Source organism: Cornus florida, unplaced genomic scaffold (genome assembly GCF_030987335.1).
Source record: "Cornus florida cultivar Cherokee Brave unplaced genomic scaffold, ASM3098733v1 CherokeeBrave_3.0.0_Hap2_Chr11, whole genome shotgun sequence".
In the NCBI taxonomy this organism is placed as follows: domain Eukaryota; kingdom Viridiplantae; phylum Streptophyta; class Magnoliopsida; order Cornales; family Cornaceae; genus Cornus; species Cornus florida.
Window position 1 is genome coordinate 24,166,234 of NW_026775581.1, and position 26,531 is coordinate 24,192,764.

The window sequence follows — 26,531 nt, forward strand, 5'->3', positions numbered from 1 at the left end:
GATTTAAAACACAAGGAATCCATTGATGTAAATATACCACAAGTATAAAATTAATGATTTAATTATTTACTAATAACACATGAGTAAATAAACCATTCCTAGACAATTGTGCAAGTTCATTAAGTACATTAATGAAACCAAGATACAAGGAGTCTAGATACATAATAAAAAGCTAAAAGCCCCATGAAATACGAGTTACAACCATGTGAATTAAGTTTTATGCAAAGAAAATAATTAAATATAAGTTTCAAAACTTATCCGATTATTCTCAAATTGATACACGTGAAGGAACTTGGCAAGGAAATCATGAATACCAAGTTAGAACTTAATCAAGCTCATGGAACCATTGAATAGGTTTTAATTAATTCTTTTAATTAAAATCTCTAGATTTTGAAACTCATCCAAATGCTCTCAAATTAAAGTATGTTATATAACTTGCCAATACTTGATTTAATAGCCTAATACAAGTGATTTCCATGCAAGCTACAACCATGATAATTAAACCTTCATACAAAAAAAGTAATAAATGAAAGGTTTCAAATCCTAATCAAATATTTCCGATTTAATATATGTGAAAGTATATGACATGCACATCAATAATATCAAGTCGGAAATCTAATGGAGTGAATAGTACACTTGGAATAAATTAATTAATCAAATTAATTAATTATCTCTAGATTTTAAAATACCTCCGATTACTCTCAAATTCACATATGTTGAAGAATATACTAGGGCCTAATATAATATGACAACACATATTGATTTCAAGCTAGATAAGGCCACATGAATTAAACTTTCATTCAAGAAAAATATTAAATAAAAACTTCAATGCTTGTCCAAATGCTTTCAATTTAATATATGTCAATGATCATATCAAGGTGTAATTTATTATTATGCCAAATGTTTAAACTAAGTTATAACTAACCGGGAGAATTAAATCTCATACAAGAAAAATAAATAATAAAATCTCTAGATTTAATACAAAGACATGTAAATGAGTTGTATAAACATCGATAGTATGTAATACTTCAAGAATATAAACTATAACACCCCCTACCTCCATTTGAGATGAAATCTCAAATCCCCACCGAAAGAAAAATGCTCCGAATCCGACGATACTCCTAGGTTATGTCGAGGACAACGAGGTGAACATTAAACACCAAGGAGGTACAATGAAAATTCAAACTTGACTTCAAACTCGAACTCAAAAAATGGTCAGAAATGGATTCTAATAAGGGGGAAAGGTGCACGTCATCAAGGCGAGCATAAAACACTAAGGCATTACGGCGATTTACACGAGGGAAGTGGCCGGAAAAGAAGAGAGAAGGGTGGCAGCCGCTTTGCTGCCATGGCTGCCAGCCAAGAGAGGGGAAAGAGAGAGAGAAATCTGACTTTTTCCCTTAAGTCAACCTATTTATAGAAAAACCTTAAAAGTGCCCCGAAAGGGCCCCGCCGGGTTTGGAAAACTGGAATTTGAGTAGACGCGCTCAAACGGCAAAACTCTACGAACAAAAAAGAACCAAAATGAAAAAATATGAACAACGAAAGAAACGGCGTCAAAAACCGAGTCCGAGCAGAGAAATATGCCCCAAACAAGTTTGGCGCTAACCGGGGTCAAAAATCCCTAAAACTAGAGAAAATAACCGGAAGGGAATTCTAAGAGTTCACAACTCGGCGAAAAATGAAAATGAATCCTGTACAAGGATCTAGGCTCAAAATAAGGTATTTTGTAATAACTTTCGTTAATTGCACAATGGCCCTTACAAAAAGGTTTAACTGCAAAACTAGGCCAAAAGATATTTTCTTAAAAACCCCTGAAATAAAATATCTTCAAAAGATATTTATGAAAAATACCCCCAAAAAAGAAAATGATTCTAAAGAACTATGCATCCATGCCTCTATAGACACCGAGAGCAACCAGAGTACTTTTCTACAGAAGTAAATATACTTATTTTGTGGAAACCATTTAAAATGAAGATACATGAAGTCAAAAACCAACTCCGAACATGAAAAGCGAGGTTGTGCCAAAAAGTGACAAACGGGAAAAAGACAAAATAGGGAAAATGACGAAAAGTGAATAGTATCAAAAAAATGAAAATGTGGAAATGACTCGGTCCTTAAAGGAAGTTGTCAATCCAAATGAAAGTGTCTCAGAAACCATTTTCGAGCACTCGAGACGTCACCAAGTGACGAGAAATTGAACTTGGAAAAGAAAATTAAACGAAAACAAAATTTATCCGTAAAATTTGAGAAAAAGGAAGTGAAGGAAAATGACCGGGTCATTACACTATCTTCGGATGTTCCCAATCCATCATAGACTCAATCTTCGATGGATCCACTGCAACACTATCCCTTGACACGACATATCCAAGGATTTTCACTTCCGGTAGCTAAAATTCGTATTTTTCGAACTTGGCATACAATCGGTTATCCCTAAGGATCTGCAACACTGTCCTCAAATGATACTCATGCTCCTCTACCAAAGCTGAGTACACGAGAATATCGTCAATGAACACCACCACAAATTTGTCAAACCAAATGGAATCACCAGAAACTCATAATGCCCATATTGTGTGCGAAAAGTGGTCTTAGATATATCCTCATCCTTAACCCTTAATTGATAGTAACCCGATCTTAAATTGATCTTCGAAAAGCATGTCGCTCCTTTCAACTGATTAAACAAGTCATCAATGTTAGGCAAATGATATTTGTTCTTGATCGTAGTGTGATTCAACTTGCTATAATCGATGCAAAGTCTTAAAGACCCATCCTTCTTTTTCACAAAAGGAACCAGTGCTCCCCATGGTGAAGCACTAGGATGAATAAAGCCCTTAGCTTTCAAATCATCCAACTGACCTTTCAGCTTATCAAGCTCTGCCGGTGCCATACGGTACAGTGCCATAGAGATGGGTGTTGTACCAGGAATGACATCAATGGCAAAAAAACTTCCCTCAAAAGAGGTAACTCTATCAGTTCCTCTGGAAAGATATAAATGAAATCCTCAACAACTGCCGGAAGAACACGCCCAAACTGCTATCCTCATCAACTACCAAACTAGCCAAGTAGGATCTGTGGCGACTCCAGTCACCAATGCTGAAAACCATTACCGGGTGGGAATCACTCCGATCTCCCATAAAATGGAAACAATCTCCCTTGGGAGTGCAAACGGATACCCTCCCACAGAAGCAATCGATCATAGCCTGAAAGAATGACAACCAATCCATTCTGAGAATGATGTCAAAGTCCGCCATGTTGAGAACAACGAAATCGAACTCTAAGGTCTGCCCATCTATCTCAATAGCACAACCCCGATAAATGCAATCCAAAGATACTGGACCTCCAACTGGCATGTCAACACAGAGAAGACTATCCCAAAGTGTGACTTCCAGACCCAATGAATGTGCAAATGATGCAGAAATGAAAGAATGTGATGCACCCGTGTTAACAAGAACCCGTGCCTAAGAACTGGAAACTGGAAAGATACCTCGAACTGAAGAGGTCCCTGCAGAAACATCCATCTGTGAAAGAGCATAGGCTCGTCCCTGAGCCCTGCTATGAACTGCCATGATAATCTGACTGACGTGTAGAAGCAGTAGATGTAGAACCCCTGGCTGGATAAGTGCCAACTGGCGCCACTGGCTGTGGTGCCTGAGGAACTCTGAAACCAGACTAAAAGCAGATTGTGTTGGTACCATCTGTGAATCAGTGCCATTACGTGACTTATTTAATAACTTTGGACAATCCTTCTTAAGATGACCAGGTTGCTTGCAATAGAAGCAAGCTCCCTGCCCTGTTTTCGTAGAAGCTGATGTCTGACTAGCCTGTGGTCGAAGCTGTAAACAACGAGGCTTGATATGCCCCGGCTGCTGGCAATGGTGACGATCACACCCCGAGCGGAACCCAAAGATACAGGAACCATGGGTGCAGAATGAATTTGCTGCGGTGCCCCCTGTAAGTGTGTACTGTTCCCTACCTTAGCCTTCTTCCAATGACTTCTGGAAGATGACGGAGTGTCACCGCGAGGCTGCTTAAATAAACCCCTAATCCGTGACTGATCCCGTTCCTTTACCTCAGCTAGCGTAGCCCTCTGGGCTACCTCTCTATAGGTCCTCAAATCAAGAATTGAGACTCATAGCCTGATGTTAAGATGTAGGCAATCCTGAAACTTCATTGTCTTGGCCTCATTTGTCGTTACCATATCCTCGGCATGATGAGAGAGAGAAGTAAATCGAGTCTCATACTCAATAACACTCATGGTGCCCTAATAATGACCTGTGAACTATATCCTCATCTCCCGCCTCATGGCCCTAGGAAAGAAGCGCTCGAAGAACAAATTTCTAAACTCATTCCATGTCATCAACTCAATATTGTGGACATTGGTCATAGACCTCCACTAAATATCTACATCTCCCATGAACATAGAGACTGTCAAATAAATCCGTAATCTGTCCATGGGTACCACCATATTGTCTAACTTGTGAACCATCAGGTCCAACCAAGCTTTTGAGACTAGCGAATCTGAACTCCCCGCAAATGGATCAATCTTAACCCTCTATAGTCGCATGTACTACTCCAGTGCCTCATTAACTATCGGTGCTGGTGCCAGTGCCAAAATCTATATCCAGGCCACTTGCCTGTGTATCAATTCTTGTAGGGACTCAGCAATCCCCTGATTAATTCCCTGAGCCACTTGTTCCTCATAAGTCGGTGCCTACGGCGAATTAGCATCCACGCCATAAACTGAAATCCTGGGCCTTCTTGGACCCCTCGTAGGCTTGGTGTCATCCACCTGCTCCTCAATGCCCTAAGGTGAAGACTCTCCACACGTGACAACCATGATGCTAAACGTATGAAAGAGAAAGAGGTCAATAATAACACAAGTTATTATGACTAAATGCAACTCACACAACAAGTGCATAAACACAAAGCAAGACAAGGTATGCAACATATGGTCATGCTAAAGCAATCAAAGAAAGCTGTTTAAATAGTTAAGCACTTAAGCAAATAAGCATACATATCAAACAAAGATGCTTTTTACCAAATAATTACATAAGCATAAAGACATGTCATAATACCAAACGTGTTATCAAGAAACACATAAACATGATATAACACCAAAACATGTTATGAAAGGCATGTGACTACATTAAAGTAGATCAACAAAAGCATGATATGGCCCCAAAGCCCATCATCCAAGGTATTCAAACCTAGGAGCTCTGATACCACTTGTGGCCCAAGTTTTGAAAACTCAGTGCGTCAGTGATGACCAAGACATGACCCGTTAACGGATCCAAAACGTGAAAAATGACCTCTAGAGATGTACGTCATCCCTAAGGTACCGAAATGACTCCTTATGTAGCCATGGAACTCAAATGAGCCAAGCAATGAAGCAAGAATGTCAAACCCGATAAAAAATGAACCAAAGGTAAAATGGTCATTTCAAACTTGTATGGATGCCACTGTGTATACCATTGGAAAGATAATGAAAAATATAAAAATTTATACTCAAGAATCACCTGATTCGGAGTCCGGTCGGAAAAGATATTAAAAGGAACAAAGTGGTATTCTCCGTTTAGGAGGTACCACGAACCTATCTCACTTAAACTAGAATAACTCTCACTACAACTGGAGTTTGGATGTGGGGTTGGTACCATTGGAAAGCTAGCTTCATGCTCTTGAATTTAGATTCAAGAACGACCCAATTTGGATTAGGAATGAAAGAGTTATGACCCTCTGAAGTTGGTGCAACAAGGCTGTCCAAGGAAACTAGGAAGTGAGATATTCCCGGGGAGGATCATTGACTAGAATGCAACCATCAGCCAACCGAAACTCAACCTTTGGTCGGCCAAACCCCAATCATCAGCCAGCTAAAATGATGAATTTCTTTAAAAGGCCACTGGAATGGCTCCTCGAGCATGTGTCAGCCGGCTGATGATTCTCATCAGCCAATCGGCATAGCAAACAGCAGCAAAAAACTGCTACTGCAATATGTGAAAAATGCACTAAGTCCAATCTTAAGGCTATGCAAGTATTCCAATTGATCCAAAACGAATTTAAAAACATTTTCTAGCCTTAATCAAGCATAGATAACATGCTAAAACAAAATAGAAGCATGAAACTCACTCCCACGCATGAATTTTGCATAAAAATCCACAAATCATTCCATAAATAGTTCAAAAGTTGCAACTTAAGAGTTTTATGAAATGTGAGCACGCCCACAAACGTATATAGTTCAATCCGTTTACAAAATTTGACCTTTCAAACCTCTATTTTCACAAAATAGGCTATTAAGGCAAAACTTGAGTTTTAAAAGCATACATTTAAACTTGAAATTCAATGGCCCTTGGCCTCATATTATACATGCAAAGAGAGTATTATCAAGTGTACTTAAATACATATTATGCATTAAAGAAGCCATCTTAGCTTGGAAAATACCATACATCTATGGTATACAAAATATAACATCCAAAAGGAAAGCATGCTAAACAAGTGCATGTCAATATACAAAAATGCTTCAAAGTACTCATAAGCCCCTAAGGATGATGTGCATCCGAGAACATTGTCTCCTTACCTGTAAAATAACCCACACAACTATGGTGAGTAATCAAGTTACTCATAGGATGAAGCATATGCAAATACCCTAAAGTTTCAATATTATTGCAAGATTAATATAGATGAATACAAGGAAGCATTCCACTTAACGTCTATGTTCAAGGTGTTCTAAGGGATCATCTTAAGCTAAAGCAATGATTCCATCACAATACTATAACAATATCAATGTACTTAACAACATCAAATCGCCAGTAACCACAATTATAAGTAACAATTAAGCAATGGTTGTCAACTTGGAATTGAATGCGAAATTGATGAGCACTGAAAAGTGCGTATTTAAACCCCTTAAGCTTAAGCATTCTAGTACCTTTATCTATCTTACTTTACCGTCTTAGATTGATTTCATATTATTTCTATTTTCAGGCACTTATCCCAAAAATAAGCTAACTCAGCCAAATAAGAGCAGAAATGATGCAATTCTGCGATGAATCAAAGAAAGGAGCCAAGTGGAAGCAAAAGGAAGAAAAAGGTATAAATCAACATCTTCGATCGATCTCAGATCAAAGTTCGATCGATCCAACATGATCGATCTCAGCACTTCAAGATGGATCAGAGCCATGATGACATTTTAAGAGATCTCAAAAGTTCGATCGATCCAACATCATTCTTCGATCGATCGAACCACCTTGTACTTATCCAAATGATTGATCTTATCTAGTTGTACCACCCTACCAACCACTTTTGTCCTTTTTCCAAAAATATCATCAAAATATCTCAGATTTGTTTTTATCCTAAAAGCACCGCCATTGAGGATCAATCCAACTTCAATTCGATAGATCTCAGCCATATTCGATCGATCCAAGTCTAAGGTTCAATCGATCGAACTTCCTCCAGTACGAAAAAGTTAAATTTCTAGCTCACAAAAAGTTGTCCTTTATCCAATCATTGGGGAATATTTGCTATACGACCCCAGCTTATTTTGGGTGTCATTTGACCTACCTATATAAGGATAATGATTACTTTTTACATCATATCATATCATACCTTATAGAACTCTTGGAGAGGAAGCTTAGAGGAGGAGGAGGAGGCTAGAGACACCATTGGAGACTCTTCATCAACCAAGGAGCAAATCTCTACCACGGAGTTAGCCCTTGAGGGTTGGAGAAGCACTACCATGAGTGGCTAGACATCCGTTTGGGGTTAGAGTTAGCCCAAAGCATGCTTTCTACATCTTGATTTTGTGTATTATTGAGGGATTGGTGTTGTAATACATGTTTTGGCACTTTTATATATATAGATCTTGTTTATTCAATGATTTATGTGGTTTAATACTTCCAATTGATCATTTCATTCTATCCATATGTCTATGTATTCTAGAATAGATGTTCATGTGTTTATCTCTATTTCTTATGTTATTGATGCACGTCTATGTGTATTAATGCCATAGATCTAGAGATTGTCAAAATATTGTGCTTAATGGAATGCTCTTGTAATTTTCTAGATGGTTCATGCTCATTTCTTGATGGATTGTGCCTCTCCCTTAGGTTAATTAGTTTAATTTCATGTCATTAGCTTAATTGTAGTATAGTGGTAGCATAGTTGTTAGATGGGAGGACAATCTATGCTTGTTGTTTGATGTTCCATACTTTTGAATGCAAGAAGCATATATCTTTAACCTTGTGGTGTATTTGGCTTATGAGCTTAATGAAAGGATTAATGACTTGCTAGATATATTGTGCTTTTCACATGTTATTTAGACAATCTATACTTAATTGTTAGATATATTGTGCTTTTCACATGTTGATTAGACCAAATATGCTTAATTGGTCACCTTTGCTAATTGAATTAACCAAACACACACACACATCAATATTGCAACACACATTTCTCTCATTAGTCACTTGTTAAGGGTGTAGAAAAGTATTGTTTGGTGGTGACCTCTAAACCCCAAGATCTCTCTCTCTTACTTACTCTTTATTGCATTCAATTATTTAATTTAATTTGCTCTCTAGTTTAATTAACCAACCATCTATTTGTTTAATCACCCGACCTACTAACCCTAATAGTGATTCCACAACCAAATTCGACTCCAATCCCTTGGGACGATCCCTACTCAACCTAACTATATTTTTAATGAAGGTAATAGTGGCTTCTATAAATGTAAAACTTGGCCCTCGCCTTAATGCACACTCTCTAAGCTTGTGGTGTGGTAGGACGACGACACACAACCACCGTCAAGTTTTTGGCGCCGTTGCCGGGGATTAGGCAGCATCGTATTTATGGAATCAATTAGGAATTAGTACTCTTTTGATCGTGTCTTTACTTTGTTTTTATTTTTCTTTTGATTACTTATTGTGTTTGTTCATCTTTGACAAGGAGCATTGAGCTAGGAGGCAAGCAAAAGAGCTAAGCAAGCATGGAAAAATGCTAAAAATTTTTAAAAAAATTGCTAAGCTAAGCTATAAATTTGGAATTGAAGTGCTATAGGACCTTTGTGAGACTTTCCTTACTCAATCCCTTAGTTAAATCGTCGGCCCGCGTGGAGGGTTGCTGTTAATTTCTTAGATAAATCGTGAGCCCGCGTGGAGGCAATCTTAATTGTTCTTTACATCATTGTTGTTAAAGCATAGGAGTATGGGTTAAGTGTTTGTGGAGGAAGATTCATTGAATTGTTGTGAAGTCAAAGTGTTTGTTCATTCATTGTGTTTATGTGTTTTTACATTGTGCATGCATGGTCGTAGATCACTAAGACTAACTCTTATCCCTCTTGATTTACATCTTGAATCCGTAGTTAGAAATCTTAGGGGAAGAAGAAGTTCTAGTTCTACCCAATCCATTACACTAATGGAAGCCATAATGAAGAGCATGTAAAGGACCTTGGTCACATAGACTAACAAGGTATCCTCCATCCAAATGTACATCATGAGAACATGCAAGCACCATTAGACATGCCTAGGCCATTCATTCACCAACCACAACAACAACAAGGCCAAGTTCCATTTGGAATGCCAAGGCCAATGTATGCTCCACAACCTCTCATCATTTAAGGAAATCAAAATCAAGGTGCCCACGTTGCACCTCAAATTGCTAATCATCCACTCGCTTTAAGAGATCACTATGTGCCTAATGAATACAATGCACCCACATGCATTCAATTGCCACCATTTAGAGCACATCACTGTGAAATTAAGCCACAAACCAATCAAATGCTTCCTCACTATCATGGACTTCCAGTTGAAGAACCTTACAAGCATTTAGATGAGTTTCTAGAAATATGTTCCACCGTAAAATATATGGACATGCCGGAAGAGGTTTTAAGACTCAAACTTTTTCCATTCACCTTAAAAGACAAGGCAAAGTATTGGTTTAACAATCTTAGACCTTTTTTAATCACTTCTTGGGCAGAAATGCAACAAGCGTTCTTGAAGAAGTACTATCCAGTTTCTAAGACCAACGCCATGAGAACCTCAATTCGAGATTTTTCACATGGGGATGGAGAAACGTTTCATGATGCATGGGAACGCTTTAATGAATTGCTTAGGAAGTGTCCACATCATGACATGCCCAATTGGAAATTAGTTCAATATTTCTTTGAGAGCTTATCGGATAATTACAAAGGTATGGTTGATGCTTCCATGGGTGGCTCATACATTGATAGGCATGAGGCTAACGTGTGGCGTCTTTATAAGACCATGAGTGAAAATTCTTTGCATAGAGCATTATTTTCTAAGAATGGTAGAAATTCACAAGGTAGGAAGAGTGTTGGCTTACATCAAGTTGACCATTCAAATGAAATAGCCGCCGAAATGAAGTCTTTATCTCAAAGGTTTGATCAATTTTTGATTAACCAAAACTCGGCGAACCAAGTATCTTCCTTCCCTAACCATTCTCATCGTGCATCAAATGAAACATGTATGACTTGTTCTAGTGTTCTTCATTCTACTTATCATTGTCCTCACGGACAAGTGCAAAATGAACCTAATGAACAAGTCAATGCAGCTTTTGTGAACCAAGGGAATAATCCTTATGGTACTCATTATAATCCAAGTTGGAGAAATCATCCGAATTCTCTTGGAAAAACCAAGGAGAAGGCTCAAACCCTTCCCAAGGCGGTTTTTAAGGGAAGTACATTCCACTTCCACTTCAAAACCAAGGATCCCAAGGTTATAGACCTTATCAATCACAAGGGAATCAATTTGCTAACTCTCATTTTCCTAACCAATCTTATTCCCAATGAAATACTAGAAGTCCCGCCTTTGAAGACAAAGTTTTGAATGCTTTGGGCATTTTAGAGGCTAACACTCAATTGCTTCATTCTCACTCTCAATCTATTGCGAAGCTAGAAACCCAAGTAGGGTAAATAGCAAGCACTCTTAATGCTAGAGAGAAGGGAAAGATGCCTATGAATGCGCCACCGAAGCAACAATGTATTGTGGAAACCCATTCATCATCGGAAGGCCACACCATTGAGCATGTTAATGCGGTGACTACCTTGCGGAGTGGTAGGATTGTGGACAATCAAGTTGAAATATCTAATGAAAAGAGTGAACCGGTGCAATCTTAAGTTGTCACCCGTCCCATTTCACATCCCATTCCTCCTTCATTGCATATACATGATCTTGTGAATGAGAAAGCTTCAAAATGTGATTTGAAGAATGATTTTGAAAATGATTTAAAGAAAGATTTGCCAAAAAATGAGTTTAAACAGATTTTGTTGAAAAATAATTTGAAACAAAGTGATTTGAAAAATTCTTGTGTTGAGGACTTTTCAAAAGAAAATGCTGAAAAAGTGTTTGGCCAAAAGCTCCATTTCCAGATGCTTAAAAGGATCCATTTCAAAAGACAAGCAAAAGGCAAAAATCAATGAAATCATGGAAATGTTTAGGCAAGTGAAAGTCAATCTTCCACTTTTGGATGCAATCAAGCAAATTCCGGCTTATGCCAAATTCTTGAAAGACTTGTGCACCCAAAAGCAGAAGAACAATAGCCAAGCACCAAGAAAAGTAGCTTTGACCGAGCAAGTAAGCTCAATTTTGCAACATAACACTTTACCAAAGTTTAAGGACCCCGGTTCAACTACTACTTCGTGCATCATTGGTGAACATATCATTAATCGGGCGCTTCTTGACTTGGGAGCAAGTGTTAACCTTCTTCCATACTCGGTTTATGTCAAATTGGGCCTAGGTGAATTGAAACCAACATCGGTAGTTTTACAACTTGCTGACCGATCCATTAAGAAGCCTAGGGGTATAATTAAGGATGTATTGATTAAGATTGACAAGTTTTTCTTCCCCGTTGATTTCGTTGTCATTGACACGGAACCGGTCCCCAATCCTAAAAGCCAAATTCCCGTTATCCTTGGCCGTCCTTTCTTGGCAACCACTAATACCAACATCAATTATAGGACGGGGATAATGAAGATCTCATTTGGCCACATAAAGGTGAAGTTGAATATCTTCAATCCTACACCCAATTCATTTGACAAATATGAAGGAAAGGTTAATGTTATAGATAAATGTCATGATCTTCAATGTCAAGGAAGTGAGCTTTTGTGTAAGACCAAAACTTCAAGGGAATCATCTTCAACCTTGCATTCTCAAAGTCTTGTTTCAAATTCTTGCCTTGAAAGGGCATGGAAGCCCAAAGGTTGTGATTGCATTGACAAGGGATCAAAAGTTTCTTTTGAGCTTGATCCAACAAGTTCTTCAAAGAACTGTTTGTTGGGTGGAGTTCAAAGCATCTATTACCCCAACAAGGAGGGGATGCATTACAAGATCTTTGATCCAGGCTAAAAGAGCCCAACGTCTTTTTAGAGACGTTAAAGACTAGCACGACATTTCGTAGGGTGTCAAAACCCTATTCCTCCCTCATTTTTACTTAAATTTCATTTCTTGCGAAGTCTAGATACTTGTTTTTGGTTCATATGTATTGCTAGGAACTGTGATTAGGATTGCATGAACTTTTATGTTGTGATTGAGCAATTTGCATAACTTTGATCGATCTCAAACGAGAGTTCGATCGATCGAACTTCCATCTGCATCCAACACTTAGAAAAAAATTTGACCTGCATCCACCTGCATCCAAATTACCTCTATGTCCCATCGTTCGAACTCATTCTCAGATCGATCAGAAGACCTTAGATCGATCCAACTTCAAAATTCGATCGATCTTGTGATCCAACGCTTAGAAAAATTTTGAGCCTGCATCAACCTGCATATTTCAGCTCTCTGTCTCATCGATCGAAACCATTTCAAGATCGATCTGAAGTTCTTCGATCGATCCAACTTTAAAGTTCGATCGATCTGCAAGTTCCAACACTTAACCAAATTTTTTAACCAAAAACCTGCATATTTTTGCTCTCTGTCTGATCAATCGAACATTTTGTTCAGATCAATCTCAGTTCTTCAATTCTCTATTTTGACTTTTGTTTGACTTTATTTGACTTTTTAATTTTCAAAAAATCCAAAAATATTTATTTTATTTCATTTTATTTTCCAAAAATACAAAAAGATTTTCTTTTATTTTCTTTTATTTACTTAATTTTTCAAAATAAAAAAAAATAAAAAATAAAAAAGAAGAGAAAGATTTTTATTTTATTTATTTCAAAAATCCAAAAGATTTTAGTTTCTTTATTTTATTTTATTCTATTTTTCAAAAATCCAAAAATATTTTCTATTTTTCAATTTTAATTTTTAATTTTTAATTTTAGTTTTTAATTTTTCAAAAATTTCAAAAATTCCAAAAACACTTTGAAGAGAGATCATCAAAGTTCGATTGATCTAAAATCTCAGTTCGATCGATCGAACTGATCGGAAAAAGTTTTTTAAAATAGACCTTGAGGGTCTCAAGATCGATTCATTAGATCGATCCAACCCTCCAAACCCTTGTCCCTCATTCCCATCACCACTGTGCACCCATCTTAATCATCTTCTCCGGTGAATCTCCGGCGAGATCCAAACAACGTTGATTCTCTCTTTCTCCTCTCGGATTTTCATCTCCATCTTCTTCTCATCTTCTCTCGCGACTTGAGGTAAGATCCGAGCCACATCTTATGATTTCAAGCTTTAACTTGTTCAATACATGTTGCCTACATGCTAGATCTAGGATGTATTGTTGATGATTTCCTCCATTGATGAAGCTTGAAGCATGTTTGTATATATGTGTATTTAGATTTGTATATATATGTATATATTTGTGTATTTTGAATCCATTTTGGGAGTATGAGCTTTGTAAAGGGACTAAGATTGAGGAATTGTTATGTTGATGGGCCCACGACCTTGTTCGTGTGGTCCCCATGCTTCCAAAGTCACAGATCTGTGACCTTTCAATTTTCATCTTCGCACAGTTCGATCGATCAAACTTCTATCTCAAATCGATCTTAAGAGATCGATCGAACTCATCCTTTTCAATTTCTCAGATCGATCGAAGTTTTGAGATCGATCTCACATTTTTTTTGTAATCGATCGAACTTCACAGATCTCATACACATATTCCATGCATCTTATCTTGTGTCCATGCTGTCTTATTCATGTCCAATGCCTGTGATATTCTACATTGGATGCATTTCATACTCACATTGTTTAGCATGCTTCATATCCTGTTACTTGCATAGATTCATGTCATCTATATGTTTTGTCTATCTTATTTGACATGCATGTTTCTATTTTATACTTTCAATTCTTTATTCTGGCATTGACTCCCTTTGCAAGTTTTTAAATTATTTTTTAGGCCATGACTAAGTGCAAGACTATTTCCAAGAGGCAACACGGGCCTCGGAGACATATCAGACCTAGGATAGAGGAGCCAGCAGAGCCCTCTCATGCATAGGAGGAGCCATTAGAGCCTACTCCACCTCAGTCACCTACTCATGAAATTAAGGATGATCATATTCCATCTACTTCTATGGCTCAGCCTGCGTTTACACCATCCCCATCTCCATTACATGCTGGAGCTGAGCATTCACCATTACCATCTTCACCACACCAGCCAGCTCAACCAGCTCGAGAGCATGATAGGCCTGCGCCTAGATATGCGCATATGACAGTGGACTATGAGTCAGTGTTTGACACAGATTTCTTCTCCAGATCAGTGCTGACCTGATCAGCTTATCATGATATTATCTAGAGGGGCCTTGCAGTTATTCTTGCCCCAGTTACTGAGCCAGTTTGCCTACGGCTAGTACGGATGTTCTTCCAGAACCTCCGACAGTCCCCGCATACCACGACAATGCTGGTCACTACCATAGATGGCCATCAGATTACTATTAATATGGACACGCTAGCCAGATCATGCCATTGTCCACACCGATGCCTTCCGGAGCTACAGGAGCTATATCCGAGGCTATACAGGCCTTCTTATGCCGACATGGCAGTATTTCTGATAGGTCACCATGCCGATGGCGAGACTTTTGCCACCCGCACCTTTCTTCTAGATGACCTATGGTTCTTTGATTCTGTTCTCTTTCAGAATATATATATGGCCGGGCACAAGATTCAGCGGCGAGGAGACTATCTGACAGCCCTCTATGCATTTTATATAGGCCACTAGGTATCTATCCCCGCGCTCATCTGGAGCGTGATGAGGAAGCTTTTCGATGATTATATCAGCAAGGAGAAGCCCGGAGGGGCTAAGTCTCTCCTTTTTAGCCACCCCATCACCCAAATACTAATTGATCAGCACTATCCTTTTCATCGTTAGAAGCACCCTGAGAGAGGTTCCTGTCACTTATTGAAGAAGGACTAGAACAAGAGCTACAATGCTATTATCACCAGACTGTAGGACCACGCAGTAGTGGCTGCAGAGGAGCTCGAGGCTAAGGAGGCAGAGGCAGCAGCAGCAGATCCTACAGCGGATGATGTACCAGTAGGTCCAGTTGCCGAGCACATAGACATTGATTTAAAGTGACCTGCAGATGACGCAGAGCAGCACTCTCCAGCTGGGTTGCCAGTACACGAGGAGGAGCAGACTCAAGATCTTTCTTCTGATTCATCCATACCTGAGGCTCCTAGTCAGATTCCTGGCTTTGGAGAGCGTATTCAGGCTCTTGAGGATGCAGTAGTTGCTATCAGAGCAGATACTGCTGCCATTCGAGCCGATGCTGTAGCCCACCGAGATGATTTTGCTACATTCTGCACGGATGTCATGACTGCACTGCGAGACATGCAAAATACCATACATCCATGGTATACAAAATATAACATCCAAAGGAAAGCATGCTAAACAAGTGCATGTCAATATACAAAAATGCTTCAAAGTACTCATAAACCCCTAAGGATGATGTGCATCCGAGAACATTGTCTCCTTACCGGTAAAATAACCCACACAACTACGGTGAGTAATCAAGTTTCTCGTAGGAAGAAGCATATGTATATACCCTAAAGTTTTAATATTTTTACAAGATTAATATAGATGAATACAAGGGAGCATTCCACTTAACTTCTATGTTCAAGGTGTTCTAAGGGATCATCTTAAGCTAAAACAATGATTCCATCACAACACTATAACAATATCAATGTACTTAACAACATCAAATCGCCAATAACCACAATTATATGTAACAATTAAGCATTAGTTGTCAACTTGAAATTGAATGCGAAATTGATGAGCGCTGAAAAGTGTGTATTTAAACCCCTTAAGCTTAGGCATTCTAGTACCTTTATCTATCTTACTTTACCGTCTTAGATTAATTTCGTATTATTCCCATTTTCAGGCACTTATCCCGAAAATAAGTTAACTCAGCCAAATAAGAACAGAAATGAAGCAATTCTGGGATAAATCAAAGAAAGGAGCCAAGTGGAAGCAAAAGGAAGAAAAAGGTAAAAATCAACATCTTCGATCGATCTCCAATCAAAGTTCGATCGATCCAACATGATCGATCTCAGCACTTCAAGATGGATCAGAGCCATGATGACATTTTCAGAGATCTCAAAAGTTAGATCGATCAACATCATTCTTTGATCGATCGAACTACCTTGTCCTTAAATAAATGATTGATCTTATCTAGTTGTATCACCCTACCAACCACTTTTGTCCTTTTTCCAAAAATATCTTCAAAATATCTCAGATTTGTTTTTATCCAAAAAGCGCCGCCATTGAGGATCGATCCAACTTCAGTTCTATAGATCTCAGCCGTGTTCGATCGATCCAAGTCCAAGGTTCGATCGATCGAACTTCCTCCAGTGCGAAAAAGTTAAATTTCCAGCTCACAAAAAGTTGTCCTTTATCCAATCATTAGGGAATATTTGATGTACGACCCCAGCTTATTTTGGGTGTCATTTGACCTACCTATATAAAGATAAGGATTATTTTTTATATCATATCACATCATATCATATCATACCTTGTAGAACACTTGGAGAGGAAGCTTAGAGGAGGAGGAAGCTAGAGACACCATTGGAGACTCTTCATCAACTAAGGAGCAAATCTCTACCATGGAGTTACCCCTTGAGGGTTGGAGAAGCACTACCATGAGTGGCTAAACATCCTCTTGGGGCTAGAGTTAGCCTCAAGCATGATTTCTACATCTTGATTTTGTATATTATTGAGGGATTAGTGTTGTAATACATGTTTTGGCACTTTTATATATATAGATCTTGTTTATTCAATAATTTATGTGGTTTAATGCTTCCAATTGATCATTTTATTCTATCCATATATCTAAGTATGCTAAAATAGATGCTCATGTGTTTGTCTCTATTTCTTGTGTTATTGATGCATGTCTATGTGTATGAATGCCATAGATCTAGAGATTGTCAAAACATTGTACTTAATGAAATGCTCTTGTAATTTTCGAGATGGTTCATGTTCATTTCTTGATAGATTGTGCCTTTCCCTTAGCTTAATTAGTTTAATTTCATGTCATTAGCTTAATTGTAGTGTAGTGGTAGTATAGTTGTTAGATGGGAGGACAATCCATGCTTGTTGTTTGATGTTCTATACTTTTGAATGCAAGAAGCATATGTCTCTAACCTTGTGGTGTATTTGGCTTATGAGCTTAATGAAAGGATTAATGACTTGCTAGATATATTGTGCTTTCCACATGCTATTTAGACAATATATACTTAATTGTTAGATATATTGTACTTTTCACATGTTGATTAGACCATATATGCTTAATTGATCACCTTTGCTAATTGAATTAACCAAACACGCACACACACATCAATATTGCAACACACATTTTCCTCATTAGTCACTTGTTAAGGGTGTAGAAAAGTATTATTTGGTGGTGACCTCTAAACCCCAAGATCTCCCTCTCTCTTACTTACTCTTTATTGCATTCAATTATTTAGTTTAATTTGCTCTCTAGTTTAATCAACCAACCATCTATTTGTTTGATCACTCGACCTACTAACCCTAATAGTGATTCCACAACCAAATTCGACTCCAATCCCTTGGGACGATCCCTACTCACCCTAACTATATTTTTAGTGTAGGTAGTAGTGGCTTCTATAAATGTAAAACTTGGCCCTCGCCTTAATGCACACTTTCTAAGCTTGTGGTGTGGTAGGACGATGACACACAACCACCGTTAGACATCAAATAGTAGAATACTTGGACATCAAGTCTTGGATAAAGCCAAGACTTAAATGGTTATTCCGGACATTAACCCACTGGGAATACCACCCTAGTGCGCACTATAAATGGGGAGAACTCATACCTCCCGCACTAGAGCCAAACTCTAGCCATGTCACTCGTAACAATGTCCTAAGAGAATCTAATATCATAACTATATTCAAAACTTATACACAAATATTACGGCATACATACCACCTTCCATGCACAAGTATTTTGAAACCACACAAACCATATCTTAGGGTTCCAAGTTTAGAATGATATAATAAATGGCAATCCCTCATCATGATATAATGTACAAAACAATATCACCAACTTATCAATTTAAATCATGCCTCAACAATAAGCCTTATATATTAATCCTTAACAATTTAGTATCAAGCTTCTAAAATAATCACAATTAGTCCTCAACAAGAATATAGAATTATCACCACCAATAATATAGCAATTCAAATCAATAAGAATTGTATATTACATTAATAATTCTACAAGAGTTTTATATCAATACCACATGTGAAAATACTAGAATTTAGCGTACTACTAAATCATATAATCTTCCTACACATGGTATATACATATTATACATGCTTAAATCAATAAACCCTAAGTCAAAAGTGAGGGTTTCCTATAATATGCAAGACTATCATATTAAAAGCATGTACACAATATATATTAAACCCCAAAGGACTTAAAACACTTGAAGTATAAACATACTACCACCCCTACCTTAATAGATAATTAAATCTTTATAATCCCAAGCAACCAAGCTCAAAATGGAAAACAAAACAAGCTGGGGTAACTTTGAAGAAGCGAGTGAGAGGAAACTTTTTCTTCCCAAAGTTAATGGTTTAAGGTGAGTGGAGTGAGGCGAAAATGAAGAAATAAGCTATAAGCCAAGCTTTTCTCCAATGGTGGCTAGGTTAGGATTTTGAGAACAAGTGTAATGAAAAAGATGAAAGTGAAAATGGTGAGTGGAGGATTTAGTATTCCTCCACTCATTATGTGCTCTTACACTACCTCTCATACACATACAATGCAAGCCTAAAATATGAGCCTACACTTGTCACAAATCCAAGGCACCTTCCTAGGCTTAATCCTAAGCCTACACTTGTCAACCATCCTAGCTAACAAGTTGTGATACCCCCGAATTTCTAAATGCGGGTTAGCCAGGCCAACGCCCGATTACCCGAGGATATCAAACCAATTAGCAATAATCGAATACAGAATAAAATTAAGGAAACAGGAATAAATAAAACTGCTGAAAAGAAACTAGAATGATAATCCAAAACTGAAAACCTCAAAATTAAATTTTATAAATAAAGTATTAATCTGATACATCCAACTTTTTTCAATTCCAATAAAACTCGGGAATCCATCTGGTGGACCTCTAATCAAAACCAACGTTGAAAAATGAACAACTGAAAAGAAATCCACTGCTAAACCATGAAGAAACCTCCTACATCGTCGGTAGAATGAGTAGTCGTCTCTGGTCAGCACGAACAAGCTCTAAGGCCTGGAACCGTTCGTTACCTAAAAAACTAATAGTGAGTCAGGCCCACGAACAAGTTCTATCCTAACTACAATCCAAATAGAGAACCGATACATAGATACATCCTATATGTCCCAACCATATCTATATAGTTCGTAATAGATAAATATATATCCACACTACAGGACTCTCACTAAACTATGCTGAGGGTCTTAACCTGAATAGAAGGCAGCATGCAATACGTACCTGAGTGGGCATGACTACATAAGCCTAACAGGGTATACCTCAACCAACATAGCTAGTTACGCATCCTACTGCATATACGCACCCTAACTATCGACTATAAGACTCAAGCTCAGATCGCGGTACCATAATTTATATATATAAATTCCCCTCCAAACCAATGTAGTGCCGCTCAACTATTCGTCGCTCAAGACACAACATTTAATCAGGATTTAAACGTTTTAGTTAAAACCCTATCCTTCCTAATACAGAAATATAAATAACCATCTAATATGTCATTTAACTGTTTTAGTTTACTGGACAAGAAGCCATGTAGGATTTAACTATTTTAGTTAATCCATTCCGTATGTATGAATGGGTTAGAATTAGTGTTTTGATCTAATCCGTCCCTCCGTATACCACCGTTCCATACCGGTGCATACCATGTATATGATCCGTAAATGATACAACAACTCCATCAGTGCATCACATAAATCCACAAAATCCAAGTAGTTGATAAAACAGAATTGCAACAGTACATCAACTATAATCCCAAAATATCATCCCTATAATTGCTAAAACAGTTTAATAGTCCAGCAATACAAATCCAAATCCATAATCCAAGTAATTGCATACACCATTTAATAATCCAGCAATTAAAACCCAAGCATTTAATCCAAGTAATTGCATAAACAGTTTGATAGTCTAGCAATTAAATCGAAATCCATAGTCCAAGTAATTGCAGAAAAAAATATAGTACTTCCACCATTAACATCCAAGATATGCATAGATCAAACTTGTTAATTAAATGATCCTAGCATGCAACCAAAATAAGACTTATAAATATATACATAAACCATTAAATTATTAAAATTAAATTAGGCAATTAAACCCTTCCATCCGTTAACTGCCTGTACTGCTTTGTACACTTTCCTACGGTTAAATCCATGAGTACTAAGGCCTTCATTTATTAAAATATGCTCTAGTATAGCATGATATAATGTTTGGAATCCATGTTCCAACTCTTTTTAATTTCTAGACACAGTTTGTACATTTAAATCCTTCCGGTCCTCCAAGTCCGTAAACTGACTGCGACTTGCTTTAAATTTTCTTACGGTTTAAAACATTAGCTTACAAATAAATTAATGCATCCTAGGGCTTTAATATTCCACGAATTAAGATTTAAAACCATTACAGTAACCCAAACACAGCTGAAAATAAGCCAGTTTGGACCAAACATTACGTGACTAAGCTTCTGTATTGCACAAGATCACAAAGACTTCTCTAAAAAACACTGGAGAAGGCTCTAAGCTACAAGAGACGTCTCCAACTAAGGGAGAACCTTCTCTAAGTTTTTCAAGAGCCTTCTCTAAGTGGATAGAGCCTTCTCTAAGTTTTTCAAGAGCCTTCTCTAAGGTTTCAAGCTTATGTAACACACGTTGTGACACCCAAAACGACCCAAAACCACAGAGCCTACTCCATTCACGTAAATGAAAACCCTTCTGTACCTCTAAAACAAGTTTAAACTCATGTTATAATCCAATTAAATTGCTAGTTTAAACTTAGGCAATTAAATCCTTTCTGTCAAGAACTAGCATATAGAGTTGTTTAAGTTCCCTCTATTAATTCCACTTACGTAATTGTATCTCTTATGCACTGGTAACTTATAAAAATACCTAGGTTGCATGTTAATCATCTTAGTCTACTTCCCACACAGTTCCAGACTCAAGAATCGTCCACATAATGCACCCAAAAGCCCCGTATCCGTCAAAATAGGAGAAAATAGGAGAAAGCCTGCTCTTAGAATACAAGAGCAGGCTCTTGCAAGCATGGAGCCAGCTCCATGCCTTCTGGGAGCCAGCTCTTGAATGATGGGAGTCGGCTCTTCAATTCTAAGAGCCGGCTCTTCATTCCTCTGAGCCTCTGTTCTCCTCCAGCCCTGTTTTCCAACCATCTGCTTCAACACCGGCCACTTCCACTCCCTCTGTTTGTTTTTAAAACTGTTACTAGGAGTCCTAAGTGAGTCTAGAACCATCCCATACTCTTACTTAAGTCAGTTTGCATTAAATAAAACCTTAGAACATTCCCCGATCAAACATGCACAAGAAGAGCAAACATTGTAATCAAACCAAACCAAACTTGCATGGACTGTAACAAAGTAAATTCACGCATACAGAAAATTGATATAGCATATAATAAGCATCTAAAATTCAATTTAATAACCAATTAAAACCCTAGAGACTCTCTAAGGATGCACAGAACACAAGCAACGGGAGAGAGAAAAGAAAGAACTTGCCTTTACAATTTTGGATTCAAAACCATGTCGCCGTCTTCCTGAGCTTTCCAACGACGTCCAATTCACTGTTCAGTCTCCTAGGGCTCAATCTTCCCTTCTCCTATGTCTGTTCTTCAAGCCACGGCCAAGCCCTCACCAAAGTTGTTCTGTTTGTTTCTCACAACCTCTCTGTTTTCTCTATATAACTCTCTGTTTATGAACGACTGTTTGTGAATGAAGTTTTATGGTTTCCTAACCCTAAGCCAATGTCTAATAATATATTTATAGGTTTAGAAAACTAAAACCCTAATTCTAATTCTAATCCTAGAAAGAAAAAGACAACCACAAAAGTTATAATTCAAGTCGGCTAAATACGTGAGAATATACACGTAACCCTAAAATTATAACATATATTAAAATATAATAAACAACACCAGTTTAATTATTAATAAATACCAATAATTAAAACTACCTTATATACATATATACCTATATATACATGTATATACTTCCATGTGTAAAAACTGTACCCCTTTACATTATTCAAATAGTCCGTTAATCCTATCCAAGCCCAACCTTGTTTTAAAGATAAATAAATAAAATAACACAGCATTTAAAAATGAATTTAATTCAATTACAACAAATAAAATACAATTAAATTAAATAAAAATAAAACAATTCAACACATACTTAACAAAGCAACCCACCACAATTAAATTAAATACTAATTAATCAAATAAGACAAATTCAAATACACCATTAATAATTAAATCAAATACAAATAAAACAATTAATCACATAAACAAATAGACACAAAATCAATTAAAAATGCACAAAAATAAACTTAAATTCCAATTTTATCCTTTTGAAAAATAGGGGTATTACATTCTTCCCCCCTAACAAAAGGAATTCCGTCTCGGAATTCACGAAACTCTGAATTATTTTAGTTGAAATTTATTTCTGTCCCATTGTGGATGCTGCCGCTATGCAGGAGCTCCACTGAATTCCAAATCCTCTAAGGAAACTTATGAGTTCTATATCAACGAAACATAAAAGTTATGCAACACGTAAGTTGGATTGAGCAACTTCCTATCCGTACCGACATTGTTTAAACAGGGTACAAATCCACATGCCTCCAAATTACATAGCATAAATGTGTAAAACTCCAATACATCTCATCCTAACGTTGTAAATCACAAATCGATAGGCTACCGCCTAAATGGAGAAACACCCTCCATGAAAGTCAATGTAATATATAAAAAAAAAAAAAAATTGACCTTTCTCAGTAACACCCCTTGCGTCAGATATAGAAGACATCCCCAAATCAAATGTTTCCCACTCCCATTTTGATCTAGGCAGTGGCAAAAATCTCCAATGAGCTCCGGTTATCCATCGTCCACCTTTCAAACAAGTGTTACTCGTAAAGACAGTTATATACATGTCGCTGCCCAAACCTGATCCCTAGAACTGACAGTTGATGTCGTGATGTTCCTGATAACCATCCGAGTGCATTGAGAAGGAGTGTCGATTGTGAAATCGCATTCATTCTGGCAGCACTAATAAAACTACAAATCGCCCGTCAGTACCTTAACCAGGATGACTAAAGAACTAAAAGTTTGTGAATCTCAGTCCTTACATCCTTCTTCCCATTTGTCTACAAGAAGTACCAACTGGTCTGGTACCACCAGCTTTTGTTTACACCTATTGCTTACATCGGAGCATCCTCAAAAGCTAACTCTGCCACTGTAGCTATGCATCACCAGTTAGTGATAAGCAGACCGATACTAAAATCAATCGGCAATTCCATTCAGTGAAAGTCAATTCACTATGACTTCCCACACACACCGTGCACTGCTTTCGTAAATAAACGTTCGGTCTCTCCTTTCCTGTCCTTGACATATCCTACTTCTCTAATATAGGTAAGTGTCAATTGGACTCCTTGTCTCATTTCAAACAAATACGAAACTTTTCCCATCCTCCATATAGTCATCAGTATCGGAGCAACAACTAATTGTTGCAAAAGATACCCCTAAAAAAAAAAAAATCCCACATTTTATACAGTGTAGAAACTTTGGTTCCTCCTCCAAGTGCAACCCTAGCAACTCCTTCAAATGACACCCTCAAAAAATCATGTAGTAATTATGAATAGATTGATGAAGATTTAATCAGCCCACTATCCTCACTTGGCGTCATTCTAATAAGTACCTACCAGCCCGAAATCCTCTATCCGAACCATAGTGGCATTACAGTGATCTTTACCTACCACAACCTCACGAATCCCCAAAACATTAACAACCACCATTCTTACAGCGTTGTACAAACGAATCCCTACCTAGCATAGAGCATATCAAACTAATTATTGTAGATTATTTGACTCGTATTAGTAGTTTAACCATCCCTTCCCAAGTAGCATATCATATTAATGCATATCCAGCTCCAAAAGGTTGGCTAGAAGTTTGTATCTCTACCCAATCCTATAACCCTATATCCACAAATCCTAGCGTATATAGCGCTATTACTCCATGTTATTACAATAATAGTTGGCTGACATACTTGTGCCCCAACTAAATCCTATTCCAAATCCTGAACCAATTAACAAAAATGAAACACGTAACAACAAAATACAACATAAAATAACAAAATCAAACACATAGATACATACAATACAACAAAACAACCAAAATATATTTTCTACTTAAAACATCCTCCATCCCAGAGAAGAAAACCTCCTTTGAACTCAAGTTCCCAAATTATGTCACAAAAGTTCATATCATAGTTTCGTTGGTAATCATCCAACCTTGAAACATATCCATAACCATAGTTGAAAAGCAACATTCATTTGCCTAAGCAAATACCAAAGGCGTAACCCTCATCCTCCTTATACGCAGAATGCAAACCGTCTATCGCAGGTTTTACCAAGCAACGTAGAACATCACAACCTAATCCCCATACGCTCTGGAATGTGATATAAAATTACATCTTTGTTTTGATAATAACTCCCGGAGAGATAATATGAAAATTCATCCATATGTAGATTGGTTCACCCCAATGCTACCAGTATCATTCACTATACTGCTGGTGAATGAGAGCACACTCGTGCGATCCTTCATCCTCAAGCTTTAGTATTTTCTTTCTTGGAGAAGCTGAAATCCCCTCCTTTAGGATCCTCTTCCAAATCCTACTCTTCGCTTATCTCCTTTTTGAGAACACCCGAAGTTGTGTTAGTCCCGGTATACGGTGACCTAACACCTACACCTTGATCCGTTCTTGGCGTATACTTTCTAAGTAATGCCAACCTTGGAACTAAACCTTCGATCCCAAGTTCTGCATCTGGCAAAGAACTCGATAACCTACTCCTTTACTCCTTTGGGTCCGTATCAATTTCGCCTTGAACCCTATTCTCCTCCTAGTGTCAACCACTCCGTATCTACAGAATCTAATTGACATCAAGTCCCCCTAACGAACCGTAAATAGAGTACAACGAATCCTAATATGGCTCTAAGTTTTAAGAGACGCAACGCGGAAGTCTTATAATGAAAACACTCCTAAGGACACTAGAACCTAGAGTGCTCCGATACCAACTGTGATACCCTCGGATTTCCGGATGCGGGTTGGCCAGGCCCATGCCCGATTACCCAAGGATATCAAACCAATTAGCAATAATCGAACACAGAATATAATTAAGGATACAGGAATAAATAAAATTGCTGAAAAGAAATTAGAATGATAATCCAAAACTGAAAACCTCAAAATAAAATTTTATAAATAAAGTATTAATCTGATACATCGAACTTTTCCAATTCCACTACAACTCGAGAATCCATCTGGTGGACCCCTAATCAAAACCAATACTGGAAAGCGAATAACTAAAAAGAAATCCACTACTAAACCATGAAGAAACCTCCTACATCGTTGGTAGAATGAGTAGTCATCTCTGCTCAGCACGAACAAGCTCTAAGACCTGGAACAGTCCATTACCTGAAAAATAATAGTGGGTTAGGCCCATGAACAAGTTCAATCCTAACTGCGATCCAAACAGAGACTCGATACGTAGATACATCCTAGATGTCCCAACCATATCTATATAGTCCGTAATAGATAAATATATATCCACACTACAGGACTCCCACTAAACTATGCTGAGGGTCTCAACCTGAATAGAAGGTAAAATGCAATACGCACCTGAGTGGGCATGACTACCTAAGCCTAACAGGGTATACCTCAACCAACATAGCTAGTTACGCATCCTACTGCATATACGCACCCTAACCGTCAACTATGAGACTCAAGCTCAGATCGCGGTACCATAATTTATATATATAAATTCCCATCCAAACCAATGTAGTGCCGCTCAACTATTCGTCGCTCAAGACACAACATTTAATCAGGATTTAAACGTTTTAGTTAAAACCCTATCCT

General features: G+C 37.7%; 1 pseudogene; it reads right to left on the reverse strand.

The window, feature by feature from the left end:
* Positions 1–10,015: 10,015 nt before the first annotated feature.
* Positions 10,016–10,114, reverse strand: LOC132287328 (small nucleolar RNA R71; annotated as a pseudogene).
* Between the last annotated feature and the right edge of the window lie 16,417 nt (positions 10,115–26,531).